This window comes from Arvicanthis niloticus, chromosome 11, assembly GCF_011762505.2.
Source record: "Arvicanthis niloticus isolate mArvNil1 chromosome 11, mArvNil1.pat.X, whole genome shotgun sequence".
Classification (NCBI taxonomy): domain Eukaryota; kingdom Metazoa; phylum Chordata; class Mammalia; order Rodentia; family Muridae; genus Arvicanthis; species Arvicanthis niloticus.
In genome coordinates, this window is record NC_047668.1 from 30,811,971 (window position 1) to 30,821,967 (window position 9,997).

Sequence of the window (9,997 nt, forward strand, 5' to 3'; positions counted from 1 at the left end):
CCCACAGTACCATGCTGTGATGGAATCTACAGTAACCTTTAAAAGTCTAGGCTGTGACAGAATCTCTTCCATGCCTGCAGACTTTCACCACCAGGAATATCCTCACATGTCCTTTCCATTGTTAGCTCTTAGGCATTCTCCTTAGCATGGGAAGTGTGATACTATTGTACATGTTCTGTTGGTATTGACTTGGTACTAGCTCTTTATATTTGAATAATTATTAACTGAAAAATTATTTCCTCTACCACATTGTCTTCCAGGAACACATTGAAGCCATACCTGTTTTAATTTGCCAATTTCTTCTTGGCCACAAGAATGTACTATGTCTCCAGCACATAAAATTGATCCTGTCGGATCTTGAATTTTGACTGGGTGAGTGACTTCTTTGTATCTTGCAATGACCTGCAACTTCAGCCGCAACACATTTTTTGCTTCTTCTAAGTAAAGTGTTTTTCAAATCTGGTCTTTTATCATGATTCTCATTGTTTTTTTCTCAGAAGAGCACTTCAAAGCTTTGCCTACCATCAGTCCAGCTTTACTCAACCAATCAGTAGTTCTAGACAAATAAGGTAGATGTCCTCTCTTGCTCCAGAATCACTACAGTCTTTACACTCAGTGCTAATTTTTACATGATTCCCACCTTTCAGAGTAGAAGGCCACCAACTGGCAGGTTCTTACTTGTGCTGTGGCTGCTATGACACATGGTGAGTTGTCATGTGAAGATGGCATGATCACTTCCTCTGACTTTGGGCTCTGCCTTCTTAGCTAAGGAAATTCTGGTTTGGTTTTCTAGCACATTCTCATGTTTACTTCTAAGCATTTTTCATCATCACTAGTCCCAGTGTGTGACATGTAGGTCAACTTTCCATTACTGCTACAACTGTGGGCATGAAAAGATTTGTGACAAATATCCTCATACCACGTGTTGATTTTATCTTTTGGTCAACAAATACTATGACCCATTTTACTGCCTTTCCACCATTCTGTTAGTGATAGAGTGCACTTCTGAGTTAATTTTAAAGATATTATATTTATTTTTGAGTAAGTGTGTCTATATGTGTATGCATGTGCATGTGTATGTGTGCACCCACATGTGTGTGAGAACAGACTGCCACAGGCCAGAAGAAGGCATTGGATTCCCTGGAGCTGTCATTACAGGCAATTATAAGCCACCTGACATGGGTACTGGGAACCAAATTAGGGTCCTTTACAAGAGCAGTGCACACATTTAATCAATGACTAATCCTTTCAACTTCTGGTTTCATTTTGAGTATACTTTTCCACTCATGGAGAATTTATCTTTGAGTGGCTGTGTTGGAAGACATCTTGAGTATCCATTCTCCAAAATCCAAATCAAGTCTTCTTATTACTCCTTGTCTTCTTTCCTGGTTTGGGTTTGACATGAAGGTCTCCTTTGAAAATCGAGACCTTGGAGGTCAACCTACCATCCTACTTCTGCTGAGCATCATGTTCTTGTGGGACTTACTAGATCCCCAAAGCTATAATTCAAGTATTTTTCTTAGCCAACAAAATCGAGCAATGGACAGTCTAAATAGAATATCTTAAAATTAATTTGCTGATGACAAGTGATTAGCTACTACACTTCCTAAATGTATTTATTAGTTATAGGTTATTTATTAGTACTAGAAATCTGGGGCCTGGAGAAATGGCTCAGTGAATGAGACGTTTGCTGTGGAATTATGGGGATCAGAATTTAGAACCTTAGCACCCACATCAAAGCCAGGTGTGGGTGTGTATATATAATCCTAATGATGAAGAGACAGAGGTGGACGGATTCATAGTTCCCAGGCCAAGGTGGAAGGGTGAATACCAGGTTCACTGTGAGCCCATAGACTGTGAATAGTTCACACTAAAAGTTGGGCCCAGTAAGAAGTCCTTCTCCACATCATGCTTATTCATTGTCTATGCTAGACTGGTTATCTGTATTTTCTGGTAACCAGAGGCCATAATTGTCTTTGAAACATCTTTTGACATCCTAAATGCCCTTAAAGATCCAGCCTAAGTTCTGCCACCCTTAAGACTCATTTTCTCCTTTGTTTACATATACTTTCTGCATTACATAGTCTAAACAGTCCTGTTCTTGAATTGTTGGTATCATTTGAGCAATTCTACTTCAGTAGAAAGTGACTCTAGTATAATCCATTAAGTAAAACACAACTGTCATTTACTTTATAATTATAATCATCATACATCAACTGTACATGCTAGTAGGATTTCCTGTGATATGTCTATGTATGCACTGAGCGTCAGTCATATCCACCTGACCACTTGTTCTTTTACTTTTTTCTATATCAAAGATTTCATTTATGTCCTTATGAATGCTAGGCAAGTATCTACCCATGAGCTGTGGTTCTTACTTTTCTATTTTTGGCTCCTACCTCTTCATCTAAAGCTTCTCTAAGGTCCTACAAGCCCCTCTTAATTTCTTCCTGTCCCTCTTCCCTTCCTTCTCTTTAGTGACTACTCTCCTGTCCCATATAGCTGTAAGGATTGATTTATGAGTTTTCATAAGAGTGAGGACATATAACATTTATTCTTCTGACTGGCTTACTTCAATAAATGTAATGCTCTCTAATTCTCTCCGTGTTGCAAATGGCAAAACTTCATACTTTTTTTTTTTTTTTATGGCTGAGTACCTTACAAGCACCAAACATTGACCACATTAAAAATACCATGAATCCCCTAAGGGATATTGTGGATATTCCCACATTTTGGCCGTTTCAGGAAGTATTGCAATAACCACTGGAGTAAAATTATCTTTTTGGTATGAAGATAAGATTTAATTTCTTTTGGATATTCAATAGTAAAATTATTAAATAATATGGTTGTTTCTTTTTCTGTTTTTTTTTTTTGGAAACAATCTTTCTACTATTTTCTACAATGACTTTCCTGATTTATATCCCCTCTCATGTGTTTCTACTTTGGATCTTTTTAATATCTCTTATCTCTTACCTTCCTGCCGGTAACCATTCTATCTGGGATGAGATGATTCCTTGTTTAGTTTTTACTTCAAGTACAAGTGAGATAGTGTGGTTTTCCATGTTTGATTGTCTGTATGTCTCCTTTTGAGCAGTGTGTGTCTGTTCTTTAGCCCACTGTTAATTGTCAGTTTTTTTTGACTTTGTCTTCCAAGTACTTTTACGATCTGTGTGTCAGCCCAGTGTCTGTTCAGGCTCTTGAAATGTTTTCTCTATGTTGCTTATGGTAGATTCCTAGATTCATATTTAACATTTATGTCTTTGAGTTGGCTTTTGTGCATTATTAGGGAAAGGGATCTAGCTTGATTTTTTTTGTATGTTAACATTCAAATTTCCAAGCACTATTTATCAGATTGTCTTTTCACCACTGTATGTTTTTGACACTTTAAAACAAGGCATTCCAGCATATTACCAACAAAGTCAAAAATAGACGTTGAAGCCAAGATTCATGTACTTTCTAATAATTTCCTCTATATTGTATCTTATGCATTTTAGGCAAAACAGTCATAATAAAATGAAACAGTCTCAAATGTTTAGTTCAAGATCTTTATTGAGAAGTTAAAGATTTTAGTCTTATCCAGCTGAAGATGAGCTCTGCATGTTTCTATCCCTGAGGAAAATCACAGCCACTGATATTCCAAAGTGTTTCTGGGTGTAAGTTTCACCTAATATCATCACACAGTGCTCCATACTACAATGAATATAAAGAATATAATTCTATTTTCATCCAAATTTTACACAACTTATTGGTTATTTGAAATATTTTGCTATATTTAGTTGCAAATTCTCATACTTACAAATTTCATGTCTCAGATTTGGTACACAGATATTTCATTGGGCATAGCTACTTTCACTAATACTCTCCCTCCCTGTCCTGTATTTCAGCCCATCACTGAGAATTATAACCATAAGAAGTGAACAAGCGATGACTTTGTGTGTTCGGCCCTCCCACCCTCTTTCTGTTATCTCCCTGCACCGTCACTACAGTGTGCATGAATGTCCTGGCAGATGGTATCTAGAGTATCAACAATGCCGAGAAGAGAGGCAAGTGCCAGGTCCTCATCAGGCCATTGTTTGGTTCCTAACTGTGATGATGAAGCATGGTCACGTTAGTAAATTTGAGATCATTGATGATCACAGAGTTGGGGAAATCTTTGTGAACCTCACAGGCAGGTTGAACAAGTGTGGAGTGATCAGCCCTAGATTTGAGGTGTATCTCAAAGAGCTAGAAAAATGGCAGAACAATCTTCTCCCATCACGGCAGTTTGGTTTCATTATACTGACAACCTCAGTTGGCATCATGGATCATGAAGAAGCAAGACAAGAACATACAGGAGGGAAAATCCTGGGATTCTTTTTCTAGAGATGTAAAGCATAAATAAAAAGCCTCTGTGGACTGTTAAAAAAATAAAAAGAAGTGAGCAAGCTAATTGTTCTAGCATGGAAACCTGAAACCTTATTTGTGATAATGGGATTTGACTTGTCTTCTTTCTTTCACTTTTAATAATATCAGAATGCTGATGCATCTGAATGTAACTAGCATGGACAGTCTTAAGAAATGCTTTACTGTACCAGAAAATGTGGATTAGAATTTAAGTTATTGTTTTTTCCAGATGCTGGCTTTGGGGCCAGGCCAAATGGATTTCTGGTTCTTAGACCGTGATGATCAGTGTGATTGTGGGAGTCTGTTGCCAGATTAATCTATAAGTAGAGCTTTCTCTTCTTAGTGACAATAACTGTTTTTTTTTTCGCTATAGTGTCAACTAGAATGAAAGAATTATTTTTTGAGGATGGGTGGAAGGCAACAACTACAAGTCAGCAAGTGAAAAAAAAATCCCCTTTTCCTTTTTCCTTACCCTTTTCTCTCCTCAGCTTCATTCCTTCTGTGGAAGTGGGGGGTGGAGGGAATTCATTTCTCTTACATGTAGATAATGGAAAGCTGAGACTTAAGATCGATGGTTCATTTCCTACTCATGAATTATTCATGTAAAGTGGAAAGTCAAGAGATAGATAATATGAAGATTAATCTCCAAAGAAATACTCAATAAAAGATTTGCTGGACTCTTCTTAACAAATGTACAGTAATCAAATTGCATTTGACCCAGACTGAATCCTAGTTGTCCAGACATACAAAAAAAAAAAAAAAAAAAAAAAAAAAAAAAAAAAGAAAGAAAGAAAACAAAACCCATGAACAGTATCTTTTACATCAGAGTAGTTGATTAGGGCAGGGTCTCGTATGGCAGACCCAGGTATGGGATCTTCAGTGACTCAGGAAACCTCTTAGATGAGCAGGTGACAGCCTGTGGCTTCCTCTGGTTTACAACCTCCTCTGTGAGGAGTGGGCCTTTTCTCTCTCTAGTTTGATGGCTTAGGTAAGAGATGTAGCTGACATTTTTAGATTGGAAATTAAATCTTGAATTATAGAATCTATTTCTTGGAGAACTTAAAATATTCAAGCAACTGGGCATTTTGAGTAAATTGCAATTTCTGGAGATTCTAGAGAGTGCTCAGCTGAACTCCCATTGACTCCTAGAGTCTATGCTCAGCTGAACTCCCATTGACTCCTAGAGTCTATTTAGCTCTAACATGGTCCTGCAGTTATTATTGCCAGCTGTGTTTTTGGATGCATTTAATTTTATTTATAAAGTAATACCCCATTGTATGTCATTGTTGTATAGGCTCTTTTGCTTTTTTCGATTTTGGGAACTTTAAAAAACTGTTTACACATATGCATGCTGTGTCATGTGGTTTTGTCTTGAAAAATGAAAATGAAAGATGAGGGAAAAGAGACAAAAAGGGAGAAAAATAGGAGTGCAAAAAAATAAGAGATAAATAAAAGAAACCAAAGAAAAGGTAGGTAGATATAAGCAGTGGTACATACCTCAAAATTAAGTCAAATAAATATTAATACATATTTAGAGTTCATAATTATATTTTGAGTTCTAACTTATTGAATAATCTGTTCTGTTTATGAAATAGGCATACTAATAGCATTATAAGTATTCATGATCAACTAAAAACTTGATATATGTATATATATGTATATATGTATGTATATATATGTCATACACACATACACACACACTATAGTGCTAATGTGTGGTTAGAGAATCAGGAATAATGCTAGCTCATCTAGGGCTAAGTGCAACTTTGGAACTTTGGAAACTGGGAACACACCCTCTATAGATGTACCAGGTCCAGCTGCAGAGCTTCAGAAATCTGTGGGAGATGCACAGGGATCTGAAAGTCTTTCTGTGTCTGAGATGGGATTGGCAACATGAGGAGTGTTACCTGTAAGGTGCTCAGTTTCACACAGTTCTTAGGTGGCTATGGCAGGAGTCATCATAGTGGGGCCTTGTATTTTATTGACCATCCAGTGACTATGCCACTGAGGAAAATTATAGCTACTCTCCTGGAAACCATTAACTGTCAATAGTTCTTCAGGGAGTAGTGATCTCTCATGAGTTTCCACTGGATCCATGAGGAAAGGCTGATAGGTCCAGTTCTGTGTAGGGATTCAGAGATGCTATGTCTTCATGGGCAAAATGACCATCCAGAACATAACACTTCCTAGAACTTCTCCCTGGTTTCTAGCATTTACATTCTTCCTGGTCATCTTCTGCACTGTTCCTTGGGCACTGGAAGAGATGGTGAAAGTGTCCTGTCATAGATTCCTGTTTGGGGTTAGCCCTCACCAAGCCCACAGCTTCCCACATCCCCTTTCTAATCCCCACTTAAAATTTTCTATCATAGTATTCTTTATTTTTATATCTCCCCCTTTAAGGTCTTCTTAGGCACTCCAACTGAAATATAGAAATCTAAGAACTTATATATGGGAGAAAAAAATTACAGCATTTGTCTTTCTGGGTCTGGGTTATATGCCTCAGTATAATATTTTTTCAGTTCTGTAATTTTTCCTGAAATATTAATTTCATTTTTTCTTCAGTGATTTATAAATTCCATTATATATTAATTGTTTTAAATCCATATTAAGTAACTACTTCAATACTTAATTATTATAATGAATTCCATCAATTATAAAGCTAATATACATTATATTTTTATCAGTTGCTTATTATTTGATGGATATCTATTCTGATTCCACTTCCCTGCGATTGTGGTTACAGTCATCATAGACATGGATGTGCAAGTACTTCTCTTGGAGGGTATAAAGTTCTGTGGAGTATACACATAGGGGTATTATAACATGGTTATTGGTAGTTGTATTTTTAGCTTTGTGAGAAACCTCCACACTGATTTCTGTGGTGGCTGGACAAGTTTATTATATTCTTACCAAACAATGCATAAGGGTTCCTTTATCCTCACTAGACTGCCTTCCTTCCTTCCTTCCTGTCCCATGTAAACAGCATATTTACTGACTTCAGGGTACAGGATATAAGTATCTGAGAGCCTAATCCAAGCCTCCCATATGGAAAGCAGTATAATATCCCATATATTATAATATGCCATAGGTCTCTCATGACTGTCTCAGTTCATATCAACCATGCCCTGGGTTTCTTCTTTCTTCCCACTCTATATCTGTATGGTTTTTCTGATTCTCACATGGTTGCACGATGACTCTCATGGCAAGCATCACATCATTTGCCTTCAACACACTAAAGATAAAGATGATGTCACATTCTTTTTGTTTTCATCCAGGAAGTGAAGCCTTGACCATGTACTCTACCTTCTAGGCAGCATTAGTTACAGGTGCACCTTGTGCTACAGAAGAGAACTTGAGTTCACACATTTCATAACTTACTATTTCTTTTTGAGGTCTATCATGAAAAAGGGCAGCGGGGGGGTTAGAATAGGTCTTAGGTAGACCAAACTTCTAGTGGTCAGGATTCCTTGTTGCAAACAATAGATCCTCAATGTTTAATTTCAAGAAAAATATTGGGAGGATATTGTTATGTCTTCAGACTGAGTAAACCACTAAACTTCGTTATGAAATCTAACAATACAGCTGGGAGGCATACCGAGTGCACTGCAGACATCTTTCAGTAGAAATATCACAGCAGCTGCTGTTGGTGGTTGGCAATAGTCACTCACAGTTGTTGTATATGGAGCCAGCACCTTTACTATATTACTGCTATGATACTGCCTGTCAAGAGACATTCCTGCTAACAGCCATTCATCTCATTTGTATCAGCAGCCAGATAAGTGTTGTATCTAATTAGTGAAACCTAGGTGTGCCTCCACTTATAATTACAAAGGGCCCTGGGAAATAGTCCAGGTTATTTAGAGAACAGAGTCTAAGGTAAGAATTCAGATCCTGTTGCCTTGAGAAATACAAATGGAAGGATGAAGATGAAGTTGAGTAGAGGTGATGTAGAGATAGTATCATGCTAATATCTCATTTCTGCTTAGGTTCCTGCTGTAGTATTAGCTTAAGACATATGTCCATGGGCACATTATACTTCAGAGGGACCAAAATGAGAAATGGATTCAAGGTAATCCTGAGAAAGAGAAGAAAAGAAGAAATTTTTCTGAAGTTTATTCCCATACCCATCACCTCTTTGTAAGAGTCAGCATCACCAAGGCCAGTCCCATCAGGCTTTCAAAATGTATAAGCAAGACCACAAGCAAGCATCCCAGAAGTCAGATCCCATGCTTTACACAGGGACAGTTCAGCTAGGTCTGGAAGGAAAAGAGCAACTTAGTGTGATAGTGTCAACATCCTCGGGATGTGGACCACATGGTCTTGCACTCCTTTTTATCTCCAGATTGTCTCTGTACTCAAGATGGAGTACACAGAGGAGGGGAGAAAGAAGAAGGAGGGAGGATCCAAGCAGGCTCAGGAGGGTTTCATATACAGTAAGGTTTGGGGGTTTCTAGCTAAAGAGAAGAGAAAGCTGTTTTGACAGTGTACAAAGCTATCATGTAGGGAGTGTATCCAAAAGATGTGAGCAAGAGCCCTTCCCCATCCATCACATTTGATCCCACAATTAAAGTGTGTCTCCCTTTAGGTTCCATCCAGTTTCTTTGATCTTATTCTCTCAGAAGTAATCACAAATGAAAAGTCACTAGGGCAATTCTGCCTCAGTTTTTATCACCACTGTATACTCAGGAATGGATATGATGCCCAGCAGGGTATAGAACTGGATGGATGTTGAATGGATGGATGAGTTAATACAGATAGCAAATTATAAGATAGATAGTGATATAGAGGTTATTAGTGAGATAGAGGTTATTCTATGGAATAAAATAAATAAGAAATCTTTATCCACTGAGATTAATTTCATAAAAAAAAAATGTCTCCAGATTGTGCCTTGGCATGCCTTTAGCCCTCCAAAAACCAAAGACTAGAAACACCGGTGGCAGAGGGAAAAAAACCACAAAAGCAAACAATTATGTACAGAAATGCTTTAGTTTGTTCATGAGACAGTGAAGGCAGTGCTCAGTCAGGCGTCCTATAAACAGTTTCACATTTAAACACAAACACATTTACACACACATACTTACATGCATATACACACGTACTCATGGATACACACACATACTATTATTGGATATTTTATTTATTTACATTTCAAATGTTATCCCCCTTCCTGGTTTCCCCTCCACAACCTCCTATCCTATACTCCCTCCCTCTGCTTCTATGAGGGTGTTCCCCCACCAACCCACCCACTCCCACCTTACCACCCTAACATTCCTCTGTGCGGGGGGGGGGGCTTCAAGCCCCAACAGGACCAAGGGCCTCCCCTCCTATTGATGCCTGACAAGGTCATCCTTTGCTACATATGCGGCTGGAGCCATGGGTCACTCCATGTGTATTCTTTGGTTGGTGGTTTAGTCCCTGAGAACTCTGAGGGGTCTGGTTGGTTGATATTGTTTTTCCTATGGGGTTGCAAACCCCTTCAGTTCCTTCAGTCCTTCCTCTAACTCCTCCATTGGGGTCCCCTGTTCAGTCTGATGATTGACTTTGAGCATCTGCATCTGTGTTGGTCAGGCTCTGGCAGAGCCTCTCAGGGGACAGCTATACCAGGCTCCTGTGA

At 38.3% G+C, this 9,997-nt stretch overlaps 1 pseudogene; it reads left to right on the forward strand.

Moving 5' to 3' along the window:
• Window positions 1–3,991: 3,991 nt before the first annotated feature.
• Window positions 3,992–5,114, forward strand: LOC117717255 (small ribosomal subunit protein uS8 pseudogene; annotated as a pseudogene).
• Window positions 5,115–9,997: the final 4,883 nt, after the last annotated feature.